General features: G+C 38.1%; 1 protein-coding gene and 1 pseudogene across 3 annotated transcripts in view; one reads left to right on the forward strand and one right to left on the reverse strand.

The window, feature by feature from the left end:
• Positions 1–25,477, reverse strand: part of Vti1a (vesicle transport through interaction with t-SNAREs 1A) — a 348,099-nt gene that overhangs the window by 188,705 nt on the left and 133,917 nt on the right. The window lies entirely within an intron of this gene.
• LOC114088498 (phosphatidylinositol-glycan biosynthesis class F protein-like) lies at positions 15,781–16,510 on the forward strand (annotated as a pseudogene).

Below are 25,477 nucleotides of genomic sequence, written 5' to 3' on the forward strand. Positions count from 1 at the left end.
AATAATTTTCAATAATTATGATAGAATTAAAAAACAAACAACAAAAAAACCAATTGTCATATAAGGAACAGGGTTTGTTGAATCTATATAATTACTCTAAAATCTGTCTGATGATAATATTTCAGTATTTCCACATTCTTAATCGAATCGATCAACTGAATATACTTTAAACAATTAAAATTTCATTATCATTACGTTAAGCAGTAATTCTTAAACTTTAGTGTGAAGAGAGCATCTGCCCAGCTAAATAAATAGAATCCCCAGAGATTTCAAATAGAAGTTGGATAGCAGGAATTTGTACCAAAACAAAACAAAAAAACAAACAACCCAACCAACCAACCAAACAGAAAAAAAAAAAAAAAAACACACTCAAGGTAATTCAAAGTTTACCATTTGAGAAACTGGCTCAAGATAGAACTGAGACAGAGAAGACAACATATATTTAACGAGGACCAATTATCTGCCAGGCAATTATGCGTGATAAACATTAGATAAGTTTAATTAATTGGCTATTAGTGGATGAAGATTTCAGCTAGCTGCATTTGCAATTAATTTGTAAGTTGTTAAACGCTCTAACAGTCTGAACAGAACAAAACACCTTGGAAGTGAACAGTTATGATGCAGGCTTTGTGGGTCCATTTATGTGAAATTTTAAATACTGTTACACTTAATAAAATTATTCCATTATGTCTTCATCTGTTTATATGGGAATGGCGAATACACAGTATCTGAAGACAAAGGTCAGAGCACATTCCTGGTATACATTAAGATGGGTGGACCACCAGCTGAAAACCTTGGTTTTAGTTTCCTTTGGCCATCATGTATGCTGCTTCGCCAGGCCTCAGTTTTCTCCTTTGTAAGCAGCTAGAGTTGGCTTTTAGATCTTTTCTGGCTCTATCAATCTATTTTTCCAACACAGACTCATGTAAGCTTTTCCTGTATATTACACAAGGTACTTCTGATGTGGTGTTTACATATGTAATGGTGGCTGTTGCACTTTCAAAAGTCTTTTTTTTTAATATTTATTTTTTAGTTGTAGTTGGACAAAATACCTTTACTTCACTTATTTTTATGTGGTGCTGAGGATCAAATCCAGGATCTCGCACGTGCAAGGCAAGTGCTCTATCGCTGATCCACAAACCCCAAACTATCAAAAGTCTTAAACACACATACACACACACATGCACGTGCACGCTGTCACAAAAGTTACACCCAAGTCCAACATGTATTCAGCCTTATTTTATTATAAAATACTCATTAAAATAAACAATTTCAAGAGTCTAAGTGAAAAAAATTTGGGGATTATTAGGCAGAAAAAGTATCAGATACTGCTGACTCACAGACTTAAAACAACAGCCACAAACTGGGGATAAAAGGCTTCGAGGCTGTCAGTTATTTTAGTTACTCTAAGATTATGTCTGGAACTTTTATCTTTTCTGCTATTATACTCATATTTCACCTATAAGCATTTTTCCTAATAAGAACAATTTAAAAAAAAAAAAAAAAACGAGAAAGCATTAAAAAAAAAAAAGCCCTCCCAGGAATCCTAGAAGTCTCTAGGTAAAATGAATTACCAGTAAATATATCACCACCCACGAAGATTTCAAAATAACATCTTGAGAACAAGGAGACACAATGGCTCATTTCAAACATTTTTTCCCTTCACATTTCATTCTAGACTAATCAGGGGGCTCAAACTGCCCTGCTGCCAGAATAATCCATATTCCATTTAGTGTGTCTGATGATGGAGAGGAAGAAAATGAAACAAATGGGATGCCTCAAGAGGACGACAAAGAACAAGATCACAAGGACAGTGACTGCTAATTAGCAACATATTATAAATATGGGTAAATGCACTAGTCTTTCAACTCTCGAGTCCTGAAGTTCAGATCTTAGACGGAAGTGAAAATGCATTTGTCAGAACCATGCTGGTCTCTTTTCTCAAAAGATGATGGACAACTGGGAGCCGAGGCCAAGGCCTGTGCAGTCAGATCTGCTGCAATGGGTTTCACTGCTTGGCAGTCAAAGCTGCTGCTGACCAGCGCCTCCCCATGTAAACTGTTTATGATCAGATCTCAAAATCTTGAAACAATCTGTTCTTTCAGCAGAAGCAGCTTGCTTCCTTTCCCCCACATAGTGCCTAGATGGGGAAGCGGAAACTGGGAACCCTCACCAGCAGTTTTTTCAGCCCCTCCTGAAGCATTGAAGATTCTGTCTAGACCAGAGGAATCCTACAGGAATGGATTATAAAACTCCTCCAGGCTTGAGGAGTAAGTCCCAGTGCCTTTTGGGAAGTAGGATATAATTTATAGCCGGGATCTCTTGTTCTAAGACTGTTGGGGAGAACATCCCCTTGGTCACACAGGAGCCAGCCCTGTAGCTGTTTTAAGAGAATGACAGGATCCAAAGAGACTTCTCAGCCAGCAGGCTGAGAATAATGGCGAGGTATCGAGCAGCCCAGAGGAAAAGAGAAGATTCAGTGTTCTGGCCAAAAAAGAGAGTTATTTTTAATATTGTTTAGAAGAAAGAAAAAACATATCTACACACACACCCTGATTTTTTTTTGGCTACTCTAATAAAATGGGAACATGGTGTTTTTAGCCTTCTCTTAAAAGCCTCTAGCTTGTCTCTTTCCTGTTGGATTTACAATGCTAAAGAGCAAAATCCCAGAAACCTATTTCTGTTTACTTAAGAAGGATAAAGTGTTACCCCAAAACAGAGGGACCTTTTACAGAGATTGGAAAACAAATGGTTTAAGAGCATTAAGATCTACATATCTCTCATGCCAGCACATTTAAAGTCATCAATCAAGCATAATCCTGAGCATACGAGGTGCAAAAGTGCTAAAAAGGCCCCATTAAAATCCAAGCCTTTTCAGGTGTACCACCCAATCCTGAGAATTATATACACAGCAGAAAGAGCTCTAGTTTATACACACAATACCATTAGGGACAATTTATCATGTCTTTAAAAGTGATATATAGTACATTGTGAAATTGCTTATTAACTCCAGAAATAACAAACCAGCTTGTCCAAATGCACTTGAACACCCATAATTGGAATTTTGAAAACTTAAGTTAGAGCCTATTCTTACTTGCACAGCTTAAACTTTTGGCTAATCTACCCCTTAACTTGTGTTTGGATTTTTTAGTTCAGATTTTTGAACCAGCCTTAAAAACTACAGCTATTTGACAAAAAGTTTCAGGATGTCTGAAAGAGGTATGCTACACCAAACTCTTAAATGAACAGAGAAATTAGAACTAACTAACTTAGGTTAAAAAATCTAAATTATAGGAATCAATAATTTTATCTTTCAATTCTTATTTTGTTTTAGAAGATGGCCAGTCTGCACTTATTTCCTGATTTTCCCTTGGTCCCTTATAAAGAAATATGTGACTATTTTTAGTTGTGACTCTTCTACCTGGTTTTATTACACTTCATTTTTTAAGACACTATTTATTCTATAAATATAAAATTTCATACATAAAAATAGCACTGTTGGTCTGCATTAAGATTTTCCAAAGCCAACACTAAAAAGTGCATAAATAAAAGGCAGAGGAAGCTGAAGTACAGATCCTGTTGCACGGTTGTGCCTTGTGCCAGGTAGGGTTAAAACCTACAGAAACATCTGTACCTGAAGTCTCTTTCAGAAGCACAGAGCCCAGTTTCCAGTTTGGCTTTTAAATATATTGATTGGCTTTCTGCATTTTGTGCTACATTTCTGTACTTACATTTTGATGGGATAACTGTTTCCCTATCAGTGGATTAACTACCTGTATACAGAAAAAACCCCCACCTTTTTGTTTCTTAGCAAGTTGACCCAGCAGGACAATCAGTACCAGAGCGAGAAAAAGTGCCCAGGTCTCACTCCAGATCCCCACTCCCGAGCAATGCAGCACCGAGAGACACGGTAGGCCAAGAAATGCGTTAGACACAAACCTACTAAATGTACCCGGTATTTAAGGAGCATGAGGCCTGGAGAATGAAGACAAGTGTACAAAAAAAGGTGTGTGGGGAGGCTAACACATAATACTGTGCACTTGGAGTGGTCAGATCCACATGGAAGAGTGCAGACCATGAAAGGTGCTGCACAATGGACAATTAAGGGTGTAGGCTGAGGCCACGACTAGACCAGCTAAGGAAGACACACATAAAAAAGGCTCCTGGGACAGACCCAGAGCCAGGTAAGACACAGGGGTGCTCAGTGAAATGATGTATATGAAAGTAAGAGGTAGTATAATGGGGTGGGATGGCTCTCAGGTCAGGGCAATCTAAGTACAAATTTTGGTTTTCTTTTGGATCTGTAAACTGGGGAAAGTCATATAATTTCGGGTCTTATTTGAAAGATGGAAAATAATGACGATCTCATTGGGATGTTATGGGAACTATGAGAAACACAAGTAAAAACTATTTAGGAAGTGTACCCTAATCCAACATTTTCCCCAACTTGTTTTGTGAGATGTTAATAAGATGAACAGAATCTGTGACCAAACACATTTGAGCAACTCTTCATTAGACAGTTAAAAAGGACTTTTCTTCTCAGAACCATTTCTATGGTAATGTACAATCTGACCGTCTAAGACAGGAGTGCAATGGCAGCACAGGGACATGTGACCAGGAAGCCCTCTTTTGGTGGAACACCTTCTGCAGGGAAACACACTTTGGGAGACAGTGATGAGTCCTTATATGGTCAGTCTACTTAGAGTTTATTGGTGAATATTGAAACAAATGACAGTTACTGAAAATTACCAAAACAAGACGGAAGAGAAAAGGCCATTCCCAACAAAAAATTTTCATCTTTGAACAATAAATAGCAACCAATAGGGTCTCTGAAGTCTCTGTCCATAAAACAAGGAAAACCTACAATGCCTTATATAGACCCAAGTCCTGGCCGACAGGCAAGACTTCTGTTGGCCCCAGCCCACCGCACGTGTGGCTCATCTGCTTCCCAAAGCATACTTCCAAAGCACTTCATGTTCCCAGACTGTCTCTTTTCCCAGGCATCTCTGAATTCTCCTATCCCTCATTCCTTGCTTAAAATTCTCAGTTCAAAACTGACCCTCAGCTGAGTGCTGTGGTGCATACCTGTAATCCCAGCGACCTGGGAGACTGAGGCAGGAGGATCACAAAGTCAAGGTCAGTCTAGGCAACTCAGTGAGACCTATCTTAAAAATTATAAAAAGGTCTGGGATGTAGTTCATTGGTACAGTGCCTGTGGGTTTGATCCCCGGTGTCACAAGCACACACATGTGTTTATACACACACACACACACACACACCCTACAATTTGACCCCAACCAGAAATCCTCCCAGTATTCCTCAACTGAATCCATTTCTTCTTCTCTATGGTCAATAAGTAGTTTGCATTTTTGCTTTAACCATCAGCTTAGCAAGCAAGACTTCTTCTTTTATCCGCTAAACAAAACCCCTGGAGAGCAAAGTCTGTCTTTCCTCTTTATATCTCCACAGTGTCTCCCACCATAGAAGTAATAAAATGCTTGTAGGAATCAAATAGTTTGAATGATCAGTAATGGAAATACTGCAAAGAGCCAGATACTATAGGCCAACAATGAGTTGCAAATTCTATTAAAGTTCAATAATAATTAAGTGAAAGGAACAACATGCACTGTTATTATTACACAAAGTTATTTAGCAGGCCTAAAAACATAGTGTGCTTCTACCTATCACAAAGATTTCCGCACTGTTGCCAGAATTACTTTAGTGGAGAGTTTTAAAGGTCCTGGGAACACTTCCAGATTGTTGCTGAACAGTTTCAAAAATCAAAATACTATTCAAAGGGTCAAGACCTTCCCAGGCACCTGAACAGCTGTATTCTCTGTTCCACAGTCCATTCACTTATGTCCTTCACCAGCTGGGGTCTCCTCCTATTGCACCTTTAACTTCCATCCACCCACAGGATCCATTCTACTACTCACTAGTTGGCAAACAAATCACTTCCACTGAAGGAAAAAAGGTAGACAGATCCATGTACATTTTATCCCAGACCCTACTCACAAGGAAGGAAGTTCATTAAAGTCTCATCTAGCAGGCATTCTTCCCCCAGCTGTGTCTAGTCATGAGCAGAATGATGATTATGTGCATCTGGGCCAAACATTAAAGTGAAAAGCTCTGTAAAAATTAGGTATGGTTTGGAAATAAGAAACAAACATAGCCTGTATATTCTGCAGGAACGACATTAAAAAAGCACCAGGCCAGCCCTGGAGCTTGGGGGCCTCCCAGGTGGAGGCAGCAAGTGGTTCAAACAAGAGCTGTTGGAAATTCGGTACAGCTCCTAAATTCAATTTGAGATCCTGGGGCCCACGTTTTCCCCATCCCAGGAAAGCCCTCCCACCCCCAGCTGCATGTGCTTACGCACACAGGCACTTGGGCTAGAGACTGTCATCATTATCATGTCTCCACTTTCCACATTCATAGTCCCAATAAGCACCCTTTCCACTGCTTCTCCCCAAAGAACCATTTCATTCCAGATGCAATGGGCTGGCTCAGACCATGCATATACTAATTCCTTCAATCATGAGAGTCAATTGGAAAAAAAACCCTAGTTGAGTTTGACATGACATCACCAATAAGACAATTTTTCAGAACCCACTGCACTATAGGCATTAATTATTTTAAAAAACCAAAAACAAAACCCCCAAAGCCCCAAACTGTGTTTACTAATGTGCCAGGCAATGTTCCAGAGGCTGGATTTACCTTTCCTTAGAGAGTCCTCCAGACATTTTCTTATCTGACAGCTAATTAATACTTGGCTCACTGTCACAATGGGCTGTGCAGAGCAAGCTCACCTGTGTTACCTCAGTGTCTTTCCTCTAACCCATCTTCAACCTCATCTTCTCTCAGTCAGCCAAGCAGAACTGCACCCCTGTTCTTCCTATCTCCTTGCTGTTCCTCTGGAATGTCCTGAGAATACTCAGCTAAGGTGGACTCAGGAATGTACACAGTGCCCTCCCAAATCATAGCACGCTTACTCCACTTTACCAGTAGTTTAAAGCTGGGCTCAAAAATCATCTACTTCACAAAGTCTTGTCTGAGGACCCACCCTCTTTTCTCTGGATCAAAATTTTTCTCTTCACAGTTGGTTGATTGTCACCTTCTGTCTTTTACAACTTTTCAAGCTTCTGATAACTATCTGCCTGTTGTATTATCATCACTATTAGACTCTGAGAAGGTGAACACTGGGCCATGGCTTCTCTCATGGCTTTCAGCCTGATGAGGTCGATGGTGACAATGGGGCACTGTGCTAAATGTTATTTCTCACTTGATTTTCACCACAGTACAAAGTAAGTACTACTTTTATTGCTATATTACAGATAAGAAATTGAGATTCAGACAAAGTAACTTGCTCATGATCACAGCTGCAAAGTAGAAAAGTTAGATCTTGTACATCTTTTATTAACTATACATATTTTAGTTGTAGATAGACACAGTATCTTTATTTATTTTTATGTGGTGCTGAGGACCGAACCCAGAGCCTCACATGTACTAGGCAAGTGCTCTACCTCTGAGCCACAACCCCACGCCCAGATCTTGCACATCTTTTGTTATGTTCATTTCCAGGTAACTTCTACAGTTGTATGTGGTGCCCTTTATTCTTTGTTTCAAATTTTTTGACTGTTACATAGAAATGCAAGTAATTTTTTGAATTCAGAAATTTCATTTTTTCTTTTAATGGTTACACTTACAATTTTACCATGCATTGAAACGAGTTTAAAGTTAATGCCTTTCCTGAAAATTACAGGTGCTTAGAATATCTCAACTCTGATCACTCCCCTCTTAACTTCAACAATTAGGCCAAGAGCAAGAACATTTCTATTATTTCAAACATCATCTTTCCTCAAACTAGTTATAACTATTATTTCATTTATTCATTTTTTTATTACTTGGGATCAAACCCAGGGCCTATCACATGCTAGACAAACCCTCTACCACTGACCTAAACCCTAACTCCTATTGGTATTTTTAATCTAAATTATAAGTGTAAATCTTAAAATACTTAAGATTTCATAACTTCTTGTTCACTTTTTAGTCTTACTCTTTTTGTTTCCTTTTGAAGTAATTTCCCTCTTTTATGAAGTACAAGTTTCTTTGGTGAAATATCTATGGATGGCAATATCAGTTTGTATTTCTCTAAAAATGTTGCTTTGCTCTTGTTATTGAAAGACGGTTTGCTGAGAAGACAGTTCTAGGCTAGAAGTTATTTTCTCTTAAATCCTGGGAAGACATCATTCCACTGTCTGTTGTCTTTGATTATTGCTAAGATACTTTTAATTAACTTATTGCTTGCTTCTAAGTGATGAGTCTTTTATTTCTGGCTGCTTTTATTTATCATTGACTTTGGTGTTCTACAGTTTCAAAACAGTATGACTAGATGTGAACATCTTTGTATTTGTTTTGCTTGGTCCATGTTGTATATCTGGATTTTTGTCTTTTTCCACATTTAAAAAATTCTCAGTTATTATTTTGTTTTCAAATATTGCTCCTCTAAATTTTACATTCTGGGACTCCAATTGATGTCTTTGGATCTTCTCATTCTTCCTCCATGTCTCAACATGTCTCTCATGTTCTCAATCTAATTTTCTCTCTGTGCTGAATTCTGTATAACACATTTTCCAATTCACTAAGTATCTTTTCAACTTTCTCTTGTTTGCTTACAAACCTACTCATCCAGATTTTAATTTCAAAAAGTTCTATATGGTCATTTTAATAGTCAGCTATTGCTTCATCATTCACAAATTCCTTTCTTATTTTCTGCATACATACATATAATTATATATAATTTTTAAATTTTTTTGATGATTCCAACATCTGAAAATCTTGGGAAATAAAAATGTGTTGTTTGCTGTTAAAGTGAATTCTCATTTATGGTAATTTTCTTCTGTGCACTGTTTGGTAAATTTTTTATAACTTTTCAGTTTAATCTGTGGGAATCCAGAGAGCCTAATTTAGGGAGACTTTCTTCCAGAAAAGCATTTGCTTACTTTTGCTGGAACTCAGTAGGTATGATTTACCCAAGACTATTTTTACCTTCTTCATGTGTACTGGCTAAATAGAAGTTTCAAATTTAGCTGTCCCATTATGTGTGTGTGCACGACGTGCATGGGCATGAATGCAAGTGGGTGTGCACTTCTGTACCTTAGATTCTCAACTGCAGGGCTGAGGGTGGCACTGGTCCCAGAGAACTTAGTCTTTGTATTCGTGTCTAGCTCACGGCTCTCTAGTCTGGCTTTAGCTTATTGTTTCCCTCTTTTTTCCTCTTTTAGATTTCCCTTATTGTCTTGAAAGGCCTCCAGTGCATCAAACAAACATGTTTTAGCTTATCTAATTTCCAGTTATATATAGATTGAGACACCTCTTCCATCTCAACTAATGTAGCATTCATTTGTTTTGGTATGAAAGTTCTAAGATTTTCATATAAAATAAAATAAAATCATTGCCATTATCTTCACTGTTTTCTAGAGTCTACATTTTACTTTTATTTATGGAATAACACACTGTTAGGTGGCAAGCCACTCAAATGACTGTTTAGTACAGTGCCTTCTCTGGAGGCATTATATTGGTATCTTCAGGTGGACAAATCCTTGTCCCTTGGAGCTCTCTCAAATGCTGAAAGACATTTAACATTCCTGGCCTCTACCTGCTAAAGTCAGGTAACTGAAACAATGAAAAATGTTACTAATTTCCAACAGCTTCCAAGGTTGAGAACTTGAATTCTAACCTTCTCATTTTTCAGATGGAAAATGCCCTTCAGATAAAGAGCAAACCCAGATATGGCCACGAAGAGGCTATGATGGCTGCCTTTCTGTCTCTGGGTGCATACTACCAATTCTACCTCATCCCCTAAGCTCCAGCCACACTGTCTTCTAGTTCCTTAATATGCTATGCTCTTTCCTGCCCCAGTGGTTTTGCATGTTCTTCTTTCTTCTTAGTGGACTCTTCCCATTGCCCAGCATTCCCCACCTGCTTTGTGTACTACACTCCTACACATCACAGATCACCTAGCATATATCACCTATTTGGGAATATTTTCCTGACCCTTAGCCTAGGACCAAGATCCCCGTTACACACTTTAACAAACACCCTTCTCTACTTCAGTCAATCCATTTCATATGGTTTAAAATTGTACATTTTAATGGTTATTTCCACCACTAGGCTTTAAAGTCCATGAGGGGTGGGGATGTCTATTTTGTTCAGCACTGACTCATTTGTACCTAACAAGCATCTGCCACTTAGTAGGGGCTCAAAAATATTTACTAAATTGATGAACCTAAAAAGTCACTGGTGTGGGACTTATCCAAATAAGAATGTGGTTGCTAGGAAAGATTAAACTGAATATTCCTTCTATGATGTTCATCAGGACCTGGGGTACAAAAGAAATATTCATAAATATTAATTTATATAGACTCTCTGCTGCCATTTATTCTCCAAATGGAAATCTCTTAAATCTGCAGTATCTCAGGCAAACCCTGCCCTGCTAAACTACTGTGACAGTTGGTTCTTGCAAACAATTTTCACTCAGGACGTTCAATAACTTCACATTTAATACTAATATACATCTCCCAGAAAGCCAATATTGTGGACTGCTACACCATCTTATTGGAAATCCTTAATCTATTGCCAATATGAACTTTGGATAATTATGGATTTTTAAGTTTTTCAATTAATAAAATCAGCAATGATCCTTTGGCCCCATATTTTGGAAGTCTGAATTCCATTATCTGTATACTCCATCCGTTTCCATGGATTGATCATCAATATGATGCTATTTAAAAACTACTTACCTATGCTGGTGGTGTGCTTAGGAAAAAAGAAAAAAATACCTACATACTTTTTGTCCCCATTCTCATCTGTGAAACTGACCTTGCTTTCTGCTGAGAACCTTGTGTCTTGCCACAAACCTCCCAGTATTTACAGTGTTGTGATTTCTGTCACACTGTGCCTTGTGACTGACAACAGCCTCTTGGGTTGGCAGAAGTTCACAAAATGACCAGGCCCATAAAATCTCCACGAATCCTTCAAAACTCCAGCTAGTTCCATACCGACCTATACACTCAAGTACACAAGGAGCTCTTTTGAGTGTTCATTAGTTATCAGAATAAAGAGAAAAATGTCTCCAAAAGCTTCTTGCTGAATTTTTTTTTTTTTTTTGAGAATTCCCTTCAAAAGGTAATTGCTCATAAGAGACTAACTTGGCTGACAAGCTACCCAGCATGAAGAAGCCACGGGTGGTCTTTTTGTTTTTCCCATAAACTTATGGTAAACCACAAAATAGTGAACCAAATATAAACTGGTGCTGTCTACACTCCCCCCACCAAAAAAGAAAAGTAGTACAATTCCATTCTCCTTTCAAAAAAACCACCACCTTAGATGCCAAGGGCATGAGTCAATGACAGACTGTGAAGAAGGAAGCACTTCAACGTTTGATAAAGCTGGACGGCTGCTGCTCCTCTACTCTTAAAAGACCTAATGGCAAACTGCTTTGTAAGACTCAAGACCAAACTTGGCACAGGTACAAAATGTCAGTCGGGCTGCCCATAATTCCCTGTTTTAAATAACACACTCAGGTGTTAACACATTTGGGCATATTTGAGCACATTTCCATGAGTAGAGTCAACGTACTGGAACCTAAATGAGTTCCTTCCTTTAAAACCCATTTCTCTTTGTAAAAAGTTAAAATAGCATGCACATACTTTCACCAAATGAAACATGGGTTTCTGAAGAGAGGTGAATGAGAAAAAATGGAAAAAGGAGGGGGGAAAAAAAAAAGAAACAACAAAAAAATGGTTAACAGGAGGCTGTTGCGTTTCCTAAGCACAGCAATATGAGCTTAATTGAGGCTGACGCATGACAGACTCGCATGTACAGTATCGCCTGGCTCTGACTGAAGCTGCTGACAGAGGGTAAATGGTGCACGGCAGCCGGGCTTGCCCTGGCCTGGCATGGCTACGTAGGGGCACGGAGCCTGTCAGGAGATAGCAGGAGGGCTAATGAAGGGCAGCCCTTGTTTTTAAAATTCTTCTCACTTAGTTTTGGATCAGACTCTACACCATGAAGCCTTCTCAACCTTTTAGTGCTCAGTTAAGGATATGTGACACTTATTTAAAAATTAATGCATTCTAATCAATTTAAAGTTAGACAGGGAAGACTCTGCAAAAGAGGGGAGACAAAAAGAAAAAAAAAGGCAGAAGGAGGTGAGAGAGAAAAAGACCAAGAGAGAATGAGCTCTGTGTATATGGAGGAAGAAGATGGAGGGCATAAGAAACATGGTGGATGAAGTTAAGTATTTCTGGACATCTTTGGAGAAGGAATTTTGTAGAGATGCATGTACCAACATAAGAAGTCAAGGGAGAGCAGAAAATACTCTGTATTGTTTTTTTTTTTTCTAAAACATTCTTTGCATATTCTCTCAATAATATAAAAATTCTAAGAAATAAAGGGTGAGAAGACGAATGCAAAAGGAAATTTTTAGCAATTGTAAAAAGCACATAATTGAAACATTTTGAGACTCTTTCCATCAACAACTACAAGACTGTTGTGTATCTCTCATCATTAAAACATTCTTTTTATTTCTCCATTAGGGCCAGCCTTTTAAAAATGACTGAATGAATATCTATACCATGTACGTATACATGTGCTTTACTAGAAAGAAATCCCAATATTTGCTTGTCCTGTTGAATGACTGTTAATACCAAGGAAAATTTATAAAAAAACATCCATTATACATAAAACAGAAAAGAAAATAGTTATTTTTCTACCTCACATCAACATTTGTGAAATGTTCAGCTTAGATATAAAATAATTGGTAAAAACTGAGAACTAAGTGTCTGAACACATAGGCCCAAATATATTATTTAATTTATTTAATTTTTCCTATACATTGTCAATATAGGAAAATGCTTCATTGCAAAATTTTATTCATGTTTTAGGTACCTGAACACTACACATATGACACCCACATTTCATTGGTTATTGTCTACCCAAGGCTTGTTTTAAAAGATGTCATCTTTACTGTAACTAATGGAAAGGAGGAAGAAATCACTCTATGTTAAATGTACAAGGGGCCATTTGCAGGTAAATGGATGGAGATGGAGAATATCATGCTAAGTAAAGTAAGCCAATCCCCAAAAACCAAATGCTGAATGTTTTCTCTGATATGATGAGGCTGATTCCTAATGGGGATGGTGGGGCACATGGGAGGAATAGACAAACTCTAGATAGGGCAAAGGGGAGGGAGGGGGAGGGAGGGGGCATGAGGGTAGGAAAGATAATGGAATGAGATGGACATCATTACTCTAGGTACATGTATAAAGACATGAATGGTGTGACTCTATGTTGTATACAACCAGAGATATGAAAAATTGTGCTATATATGTATATTTTGAATTAAAACACATTCTGCTGTCATATATAACAAATAAGAATAAATTTTTTAAAAAAAGATTACAAAAAAAGTACAAGGGGCCAAATTTATATTATGAAAATTCAGTTTAAGTGATACTGAACACTGTTGTCTGTTTCTGTTAACCTTCACTGAAGCCATGTGGATCTTTCTCACCTCTCTGAGGACAAACCTCTCTCTAATATTAGAATGTAGAGTAGCCATATTTCTAATCACATGAAAATTTTGACATTTGAGTTTTCAAATTTATAATAAAATGTTTTTTCTATTTTAAAATAATTTGAGTTTCTATAAGTTTGTACCCAAATAAGAGTAGCTTTTTGCTGGAATGGTGGTGCACACTTGTAATCCCAGTGGCTTGGGAGGCTGAGGCAAGAGGCTTACAAGTTCATATCCAGCCTCAGCAATTTAGCAAGGCCATAAGCAACTGAGTGAGACCCTGTCTTAAAATAAAAATAAATAAATAAACAAACAAATAAATATAAAGAGCTAGAGATTTGGCTCAGTGGTAAAGCACCTCTGGGTACCCCAAAAATGCCCCCCCCACAAAAAAAAAGTAGGGGGAAAAAAAGCTTTTTAATAATTACCTTTCTGTACAAATTGGCTTTACAAAAGACAACAATCTGTCAGATTTAAGTAAGCTTAAGTCACTCCCACACAGCCCCCAACAGATTTGGCTTTCAGATACCAAAGATATTAATTTGGGTGCTGACATTAAAAATTAAGTGTTTTCTGGTGACATCATTTTGACTACTTCTAAGTAATTTGAAAAACTTTCCACTGTATCTCATATTATTTTTATAACATGTATTGAGAAAGGTCATGCAAAAGTAGATTTCATACAAATGACCACAACAGGCTGCTAAATTACCAGGGAGCTTTCCAGAAATTTAACTACTGCAAGCCTGGACACTTAATCCGAACATCTAATCCTTTTATGAGTTACAGCTCAATAGCATGGTTATGAAAACAATGAAGAGCAACAGGGCGCAGACAAAAGGCCCAGAAGATCCATGGCCTGTTCTGCTCCACCTGCGTCTTGCAAGTCACTCCTAGAACCACTGGATTTAGCCAAACCTGGTAACACCATTCTACTATTGTTGCTTGTTGAAGATTGGTGTTTGTCAATGTCACCGTGCTGGGACAGCTCTAATTACAAATGGCTGGGGCTGAAAACAGTTCTGGGTTTCTTGACAGTTAACATAAGGAAATTTAGGAAGTGGGCTCATTTGCCCTATTAAGAAAAATGCAAAAGCCAGTGTGATGACAACTAACATTTTCAGTTTTTTTTTTTTGTTGTTGTTGTTGTTGTTGTTGGACAGTCCAGATGATCTAGATTCATCCTAAAATTCAGAGGAAGAAAAGATCTTACACAGACATTTTGTCACAAGTGCTGGGTGATAATCTACTGAAGCAAAACAAATCTACACAAATTTATTTTTCCTTTTGATTAAAATAATCTTACTCATTATGTTATAAAATTAAAGTCAATTATTTAAAAGAAATTTGGGTAGAAGATAAAAATCAAACTGGAAGACTGCAAACTTCCTTTCCAAATTAAGAATTCTTTGGCTTTATGTCACATTTTGCTTGGGAAATGCTTCTGAAAGGAAAGTGAGATTGTGAGGCTCCTGAGATTATTGATTCGGGAGGCTTTTACCTGGAGCAACGCCAGCTAATCGATGGCCCCTTTAAAACTCTTAGAGATACTACTAGGGCTGCCCATGTTTTCCAGAGGCTTGGCCACAGTGTGGTCCCAAACACATGATCCTGAAAAAGAGAATGACTAGAAAAGTATGCTTTCCACCATTCTCCCGGAACAATGAAGATGACTTTAAGCAGAAAAATATTTCAGCGCACCTCATCTAAAATTTATGCTACATGTGTACTGTAAGTGCTTAGTCTGGCACCTCTCAACCCTATATATGTTTGTGAATTCAGCATCTGTGAGAAAGTCTGGCTTTATTTTTCTTTTCTTGTGTGTTTAACATAACTTTTCTGCAAATATTTTACCTAAAAGCCAGGGTATAGGCAAAGTGCAGTGGCTCATGCCTGTAATCCCAGCTACTTGGGAGGCTGAAGCAGGAGGGTTGCAAGTTTGAAGCAGCCTGGGCAATTTAGTGAGGCCCTGCCTTGAAATACAATAAAGCTGGGATGTAGTTCAGGGATAGAGTGACTGCTTAGCATGCACAAGGACAGGGGTTTAATCCCCAGTATCACAGGATAAAAAGAATCAATCCTGTGAGGGTCATGGCAGCCTGATGCACTTAGAGCGCGAGGCAGTGCCTCCCCTTCTCCTGTGCGGTCAGGAGAGTTATCTAATGACCAAAAGAAAAAAAAAAAAAAACAACAACAAAAACACCATGAAAAGTACAGATATCAAGAGACTACTGTATACCCATCTTTTATGCATATTTTCAATTATTCTACGCATCTTCATTCCATCAGTGTTCTTGGAGAACTTCTCAATATTGGAAACACACTTGATGTGGTTGTATATCTGTTCTGTTTTTGGAACTGCTGTCAATCTAATATTATATTTGGTAGTAAAACCAATTGTATCCTCTAAAAGAAGTTCACTATCACATAAGGTTATCCTTATGTGATTGTATTATATTGTATTATATTTGGTAGTAAAACCAATTGTATCCTCTAAAAGAAGTTCACTATCACATAAGGTTAACCAGAGTTTTGAAATGTTGTGTCTACTTTCTTATGTCTTGCTTTTATTTCATGTGATTTTTGTTCTATATGGATCTATATGGAGCACCAGGAATAGAGTTGGTGTTGGAATCAATTTTTTTTTGCAGTTCTTTTGTCTACTTTTACTACTGTACCTTGTTTATATTTGTTAGGATCAAATCTCAAAGCATGGCTAAAAGTTTTCAGTAAAAATAGAGTTACATCCATTTGGGAGTATAGTCTCCTGCTCACTACAATTTCTAGTTTTGTAGGAGCATGGCTTGGAGCATTTCCTATTCCTCTGGACTGGGAAAGACCATGGCAGGCATGGCTCATCTCCTGTATGCTTGGAGAGACCTTTGGCTACATGGCTGGCCTTGTTATTTCACCACTCTAGATATGCTGGAATAGAAAGCAACTTATGTACAAGAACAATTTATTAGAGCAAAGGGAGAAGACATTTCTTTGTGCAGATTTCACAAGGGCTGTGCAGAAATGTGTGAGGTCAAAGCCAAGTAGTTCCACTTACAGCATTGTTGTTTTATGTGTTTCAACATGATGTGATTGTAGCTTTTAAAATCATGAACCCCCCGAGAGATTGTACCTTCTAATTGAAATAAAAGTATTTATAATAATAATAATAAATAAATAAACTCAGGGTGTGGCCTTTAATAATGCCGGGGAATAAACTGCCATTACTCTGCGATGGGAAGCCCACACTTCTCCATCCTGTCACGAGTGAGATTCAGGGTCCCATTCAGGTGTGAATTGCTTGAGCGCTTCAGGGCTTTCACTAGTGAGCCCCCCTCCACAGGGATTTGGAACTGTCCACGAGGCACTACTGAATCTGCCACACAAAACCTAGTGCAGTTGATTCACCAACATGAGGTTCATTTTTTTTAATTGAGGGGTGATGATATGTAGGAAAGATGCACACTAGGTGATTGCTTTAAGCAATTCTATGTCAACAAAGTAGAAGAAAGTCTTTAAGAATTAGAAACACAGGCTCTAAGCCGAAGTAAAAACATAATTAAATTATTAAAATCTGTCATACTATTGAACTATCTAACATTTATTGTCTGTCTACTGTACACAGAGTATTTGATTCAAGGAGGGGACTTCAAAGTCAGTAAGATATGATTCCTGTTCTCAAGAGTTTATACTCTTAAATTATTTTGGAGTTCTTTTCATCATTAGCATAATTGTTCTATTTGATTTTTTGCAGTGCTGGGATCAAACTCAGAGCCTGGTGCTTGCCAGCCAAGTACTCTTCCACTGAGCTACACCCTAGACATCATTAATTTTTAAAACTATTTAACAACCCCCCCCCAAAAAAAAGTTTTTGTATATTTCTAATGATCTTGTTCTAAAGCTGAAGCTACTTTCATTAATTTAATGATTTTAAGTGTTTATTCAATATTATGTACTTCTTTTTCCTAGAGTAAGTTATTATTTTAATGATTTTTCCTTCAAAGAGCAGAAATATACCTCATTATTTAATCCTTCTCCAAAACATGTATGCATCCAGCAGATTAAGCAGCATAGAATAAGAGGAACTTCTTAAAATTCACTGGTATTTAAATAAGATTCACTAGGTCCTAACCTAACCACATATACCATCTTTTTTTTTTTTTTTTTTTTGAGTTAGGGGTCTCAACTGTATTGTCCAGGTGGCCTCAAACTCCTAGGCTCAAGCTACCCTCTGGTCTCATCTTCCGGAGTAGTTGGGACAACTGGCGTGTACCACCACACCCAGTTCCGACCCATTTTTACTAGTGAACATTTTGTTAAAATGATTTTCTAAAGTACAAATATTTGAGGGCATAGTGACTGCAAAAGTGTCTACATCTGTTGGCAGGATAGCTACACCAACAGATAAAAGCTAACTAAAGCTGAAGGAGTGAAAAATCATCCTGATCACCCAACATCAGTTCGAGCAACTCAGAAGTAGTAGAACACAAAATAAGAGGTGTTAGAAGAATTTATTTTCCTGACTAAGGAAGGTCAGATATAGTGCATCAGAATGCTGTATCTCGAGAAAATCATTATTTTAAATGCTGAGATTCCAGTGAATAGAATAGTTTTCAAATATTAAAATCTCTGTGGTAGGCTCTGACCTCAGAATAACAAGAAAATGGCAGGCGCTTATTTTTCCACACATAAAAATGACACTTATTGTAAGGTCATTATATAAAAGGCCCATTTCCCCTTCATAAAATAAATAATTATACCACTGTTTCAATATATTTGCCAGCAGGTCTACATGTGGTTTAAGTGGTTATTTCAATGACCTAAATATAGAAAAGAACTAATACCTACAAACTTAAAACTATGGTCCAAGTGGCCCGTAGCTCTTGTGTATCATTTTTCCTTGGCAGATCATTTACTCAGTCTCCTCTAGTGCCCTGTAAGTGTTCTACTTATACACATGGCACTTTTCTGATCACATCTAGAGGACTGCGTGTACTTTGTTTTAAATATTAAACAGGGGTTTTATGTATGCATGTAACTGCATTGTTAATGACATGGGAATCTACTGGAAGGATACCTTCTTTAAGACCCTCTAAGAGGGGTTAAAGTGAAAATTTTGGGGCCAGGAGGTAGAGAGCTCGCCTAGCATGTGCAAGGTCCTAGGTTCAATCCCTGGCATCATGGTGGGTGGGAGAGAGGGAAAGTTTCAAGGAAGGAAGCCATGGGGAGAGTACTTGCCATTACAGAATGGCTTTACTGTATAGGGCTGCCGCAGTTAACCTACCAGAGGGCCCCCAGTGATCCCCCTCCCTGGGAATTCACACCCTTATACAGACCCTCCCACCTGTATCAGGGTTGTCTATGTAATCGAAAGAGCACTGGGGAAGTAATGGTATGTCTAGAAGCAGCCTGGTGTGCAGAAATGTGCCCAACAGTTCCAGGGAAGGAGGGGTACAGCTCGACTAAGTCTGGAAGCAAAATAAGTGGAGTGTCTAATTGTTTCCAAAAGTTTCAAATCCCGAAGAATACTCAGAGGCATGTCCATGGGCTACAGGTAAACACACATAATCAGCAACCCCTTTTATTCCGAAAGCTAGATTTTTTCTTTTATTGAATCTTCAATTTACCCGTGAATAGTCTATAGGCAATTCCCCACAGTAAAGTACTGTATCTGGTGTGATATTAGGTTAGCAACTCCAATAGGGCTTGTGATCAAATAAACCTGTGAGTACTGGCCCAGTCCTATATTTGTCTGAATGTGAGAACCTATGGAAGATGTGGTTGAAGACATGTTCCACCCCACGGGCATCCTGTTGTGAAGGCCCAGAAGAAGAATGACACTCAAAACTTGGGGCTAAGGAAAGCTGTGCTTTTAAAACCAATTTGTGTTTCACCTGTTGGATGTTTTGATGCTTATAACTGACTAGATTTTCCTCTTTGGCCAAAGGAAGTTCAGAGCAAATTTGTTTGGTACTGGGGGTTGAACCAAGAGGCACTTTACCAATGAGCCACATCCTCAGCCCTTTTTATTTTTTGAGACTGGTTCTCACTAAGTTGCTTAGGGATTCACCAAGTTGTTAAGGCGGTCTTGAACTTGCAATCATCTTGCCTCAACCTCCCAAGTCTCTGGGATTACAAGTATGCATCACCATACCTGGCTAATTTACTTCTAATTAATGAATAGGGCATTAGTATATTTCTGACTAATTTTAGTTTTTATTTTTCTCTTTGCCCTGATTTTCTCATATACTTGTTTTAATCCTAATGCACCTTAGATTTGTTCTAGAACCTAGAGAAAGCAAAAGTGTAGAGAGGAGATTACAGAGTGAGTCAGAGGAAGAAAGAATGGGATAGAGAAACAGAGATAAAATTCATTGAGAGCTAGTTTGTTTAGGTGTTGTTCTAGCCCTGAACATCTACAACCCCTTTGCATGCATCTTCTTAACAACTCAAGGAGTCGTGAAAAATACTGTTCTATAACCAAGGAAAATTGAAGTATAAAAAGGTTGAATAACTTCCCTAAGCCACCATAGCTAGTTGGAGGAGGCAATGCTTGGATTCAAACCCAGGCAATTTGGCTCCAAAGCACCACTATGCCAAATTAACACGTGGATTATAGGGTTCGGCCTCTGCCTGATATAGTTTACTCTTATCCTTAAAGCAGTAGCTAACCTCCAGACCAAAATAAATAAATAATAAAATAAAGAGTTTATTTCTTAAGCATGTGGGTCTGACACTGGCCGCCCCCATCCTAAATGACAGCACACTGGTCAACAGGCAAAGAGCTCAGAGGCAACTGTGAGCCTAAAGGGTTTGACCAAATTGTTTTTTTTAAGGGGGAAGAAGTCATGAAGTCTTTGTGACTGTTACTGGTGTTGTCATCTACCAACATTGATGGTTTTTCTCCTTTATAGGTAATTAGACACACAGCAATGCTTTATATGCTGACACAGGCTTGGGGGAGGAGGATAAGGTGTTGGGGGGTAGAGGCTGGTAAGATGGGTGACATAAAGCAAGTCTTTGCTACCTATTCAGCTAGTCTGAAGATGTAATGCCCCCTTTCACTGCCTGAGAAATCTGTGAGCATCTCATGCTACAGGAAGGGGTTGGAGAAATTCTCAGGACATGTTTTGAGATTCGAAGTGTGAAGAAGTCAGTTTGAAGTAAAATAGTATTTAGTTCCAGTGGTGGTGTGTGTAGTGGGAGAGGTATCTGAATGAGAAAAATTCTAGCTGGTGCACACCTGGAATCCCAGCAACTCAAGAGGCTGAGACAGGAGGATCACAAGGTGAGGGCAGCCTCAGCAATTTAAGGAAATCCAGTTTCAAAATAAAAAATAAAAAGGACAGTGGGTGTAGCTCAGTAGCAGAGTGCCCCGGGGTTCAATCCCTAGTACTGAGAAAGAGAAAAAGGAAAAAGAAAAATGCTGACAACAAAGAAAAGTACTATTAATAGTGACAGGGCTAAAAACCAAAACACAAAACAAAATAAAATTAAATAAGGACTTCTTATACTCAGAAAAACAGGCAATAAATGTTACTGGAAAATTAAACAAAACCCTTCATACTTCTGTTATACATCAGTGGTCAAGAACAGCTCCGCATCCTTGGAACCAAAAAGACTTCAGTGGGACAAGTGTTCCTCAAAGCCTTTGCAATATAGGAAACAGGCTCTTAATCTTATTACATTGTCAACAAGTTCCCTGTTAATCAGTGTCCCAGTTCTTCTGGGCCTAGCCTGTTATGCTTGAGATTACATTCTACAAGGTCCAAATCAGCTTAAGCAAGTCATTTCCCCCTTGTATGGCTGAGTTTCACAGCCAGCATGACAATGCTCCTGAGGCAGAAGAGAGCCTCATTAATTAGCAGAAGCCTGAAGAAAATACACTGCACATTTATTTATTGGATTAAAAATTTTAAAAACTATTAACAATAAACATTTTTGACTCCAAATAACTATTTAGTTAACATAAAGAATACTCTAATCACGAATTTGGTTTAAAACATGTAAGCAGCACATTTATTTATCAAGCTATCTCGATAATATTGTCAACTAGTTCTATGTGACCAAATGATTTTTTTAAAAATTGATCCTTGTTTGATATGTTTCCATAAAGGTCTTTCTCTAAAGCCATATCTATCATGAAAAATCATGCAAATAACTGTTTACAAAATTAACATAAATATTGATGTGAACTAGCTTGAACTCTGCTGTTTCACTATTTGACATTTTGACCACAATTTCCCAGTATATGCATCCCTTATAAACATATGTTAGTATCTACTTCTGAAAGCCTGACTGATCGTAAACACTCCTGTCAAGTCCATCGGAATGTCTTATAAATACATTGGTGCCAATATTTCTTTATTAAAAACATAGTCAATTAGAGTTTTTCTTTTACTTGAGGCATTTTAGAATTTATCATCAAAGCAATCAAAACTACTTTAGGGTTTAAATGGTTTGCTTTGATAAGTTTCCATCTTCCTTTATTTTTTGAGTTATTATTGTTTAAGCCCTGCATGGTTTTAGTTCAATTTTGTCAAACTTTTGTACGTCAACTGCTCATTTTCAGCAATACTCAGGATATGCTTCTGGCCATTTGTGGACCTGCATAAACAAAAGATTTCAGAAAAAAACAAATTTCATTCACTCATTCAGTGAACATTAAGTCCCGGGCACTGGGCAAGGTTGAGTCAGAAGATGTTCCTCCCATTCTTAATGGACTTTAACCCCAGCGCGCAGAAAAATATGGCCTGGATGTTCACATGTTTTCTTAAGAATTTATGGAAATGCATTGTTTTTAATCTGTATTTGAATAGCCTCAGCCCATCAAAGGATGCTAATTTTGATTATCTAGTTCTCTCAAAATCTAAATCCAATTTGGATGTGTTTATTCAGTTTCCCAGAGTCCTTCAGAAACATTACTCTTAAAAAAAGATAAAATGTGACCAGAGCTGACAACTGATAGCGGTACCTTGTGGCACAGGCTGCTTCTCTTTTCTGGCCTTAGTAATAGCATCTGGGGCTGGGGATATAGTTCAGTTGATAGAATGCTTGTCTCATATGCACAAGGCCCTGGGTTCAATCCTCAGCACCACAAAACAACAACAACAACAATATCGGACACACAGAATCCTTGTTTCATGATGGAACAGGAATTGAATTCTATTGCACTTCAGTTCAAAGGTCAAGGGTTATGCTCTGATGAGGCATGGAACAACTAATGACCGACTGCTTTCCCAAGAAATAGTAAATAGTGTTGACAATCATGGAGTATCTAGTTAGCACCAAATAAACAGAGCAAATACATTTATAAAATATCCCTATGGAAATAGATGTTTAAATTCTAAAAAATACAGTCAATGGTTTTTGAGTCAGAATTTTAACCTAGAAATTTCTGAATGTTAACAATATTATTTGTGCATAGCAGACATGCCAACTGTTTTTTTTATTGAACTTCAATATTTACTGTCATTGGGGCATTATTGACTCTGGTTTCTCTTTGGTCAATATTTTCCTTCAGAAAAGCACCTTGGACTTTTCTGCCTCTGTACCTTTGTTAAAGTAGTTCCCCTTACCCAGAATGCCTTTTCCTTAAGTTTCACAAATCTAAACACTACTCACTGTCCGGAACCCAGACTAACCCTCACCTCCCCACTTCTCAGCATCTACTACAACATGTTGTCAGCCAACATTTACTAAATTTCACCTCTTTTATTAGATTATAAATGTTTTGAGGGCAAGCAAAGGATTGCACTTTATTATTTTTGCATTTTCAAAGATTTAGCATGAGGAACTGCACATAGCAGATGAAAGACTTTTAAGTACATATCTACATAAGAGAGATTGCAGATAATGGAGATAACTCACACCAAACATTAAATTTAAAACATCTGTAAGATTCATTCATTCATTCATTCACAATTTTTTGAACATTCACTTTTTGTACCAGGCACTGTTTTAGGCGTTAGAGACTACGTGCAGAACAAAACAGACCTGATCTTATAGACTGTAAGGTCAGCTAACGTAAAGTGCAGGGCAAGGGGAGAATGAGTCGAGACACTAGTTTAGGAAGAGCAGTCAAGAGGGAGCTTTCTGAGGATGTCACACGTGAATGATGCAGTAAGACCCTTATAGATGTGGGGAAAGAGCTTCGGGCAGAGGGAAGAACAAGTACAGAGATCCTGGGGTGAAGCTGTGCTGGGCATCACGGAGGACTGGTATGGAAGAGTGGTGGGAATTATGGTTGGAGGTATAAGTAGCCAGATAATGAAAGGACTTGTGGTTCACAATAAAAATTGGATTTTTATATTAAGTATGATGAAAAGTCATTGGACAGTTCTGATTGGAGGGTAGTTGATTCAATTCATGCTCACAAACAGAGCACTTTATCTATTAATAAGAATAAAAAGGACTGTACTGGGGGCAATCATAAAAGAGAGAGCAATTAGAAGACTGGCATAGCACCCAGGGTGGAGGATCAGAGTGGTAACTGGGTGGTAGAGGCACTGATCCAATTTGAATGAATAAGGGCAAAGATTGGCTGTAAGAAATCCAAGATGACTCTAAGGTTTAGGTTTGAGCAAATAAATGGAAGGTGATACTACTAACTGAGATGGAGGACCCTGGAGGAAGAGCAGAGAGTGGGGAAAGCAATCAGCATCAAGTGCACGTGTTCAGTAGGCTGCTAGAGGTTTCCAAAGTAGGAAATAAAAACTTGAGATTTATAAGGTTAAGACTAACTGGTAAACTCTGAAGCCCACTTACGAACTATTAAAGCATACTATATTTTAAAAATAAAGTTACTGTCAGACCAACAGTGATGCTGTCTATCACACCATTGGTGACCCTAATCCCAGGAGCATAAATATACATGCATATTTTGAGTAAATTTTAATCATAAAAAGGATAAAGTATATTCTACCATGAATTTTTCAGCAAATAGTCATGTGAGAGAACATGTATGTTTAATTTCAATATCACTTCTGCCATTGAGTGTTACATTGCGTGTCTGTGATTTCTTCTTGAAATCCCAAATGCAGTCAAGTTTCCCATGTAACTGAAAGCATTACCTCCTTACTACGTAGCCATACTTCTCTTTATCCCTCATCCCTACTCCTAAGCTATACTGCATAAAATCTTTAAAGAATAAAGACATATTTTATACTATCCTGATCAGCTCTGTGTTTCAGAGTCAATGTAAAAGCCAGTCCAAGATAGGTACCTATTCAATATATGTCAGATGTACACGTGGTAAAGGAAGATCAGGGAGACTTGGTAAATCATCATATTTTCCCCCCGGTAATATAATTATCTAGTCCTACCCAAGTCTACAACTCCCCAGAGATTATTTTAGAGTGAGGCTGTCAACAACAACATCATCATCATTAAAGTGAGTGGGAACTCTGCCTGTCCCAATAGAGATGGGCCAGCCCCAAGCACAACCCTAACACAGTCAATACAAGGAAGAAAAAAAAAATAAGGAGAGGATACAGTCACAGGTGACCAGAGGGCAGGATGGTAGCAACAGCCTCCTCACTGATCTTATCTTCAGCCTCTCTGTGTTGACACCTTCTGTGTGTCACTGTTGGACTGATTTTTGATCTTTGTGAAACACTGTGCATTAGTTTCCTATTGCTGTGGTAACAAATCACCACAAATTTAATGGATTAAAACAACACAAATGTTTTCTCATTTCTCTTTTTCACAGGTAGGAAGTCTGAAATGGGTTTGACTAGGCTGAAAATCAAGCTGTTGCTCAGGCTGCCTTCCTTCTGAGTGCTCTAGAGCCGACTGTTTCCTCGCCTTCTTAGGCATCCAGAGTCACTCATGTTCCCTGGCTCAGGGCGCCTTCCTCCATCCTCAAAAATAAGTAGCACAGTGTCTTCAAATTTCTTTCTCTGTCTG

The sequence above is a fragment of the Marmota flaviventris genome, chromosome 4 (assembly GCF_047511675.1).
Source record: "Marmota flaviventris isolate mMarFla1 chromosome 4, mMarFla1.hap1, whole genome shotgun sequence".
In the NCBI taxonomy this organism is placed as follows: Eukaryota; Metazoa; Chordata; class Mammalia; order Rodentia; family Sciuridae; genus Marmota; species Marmota flaviventris.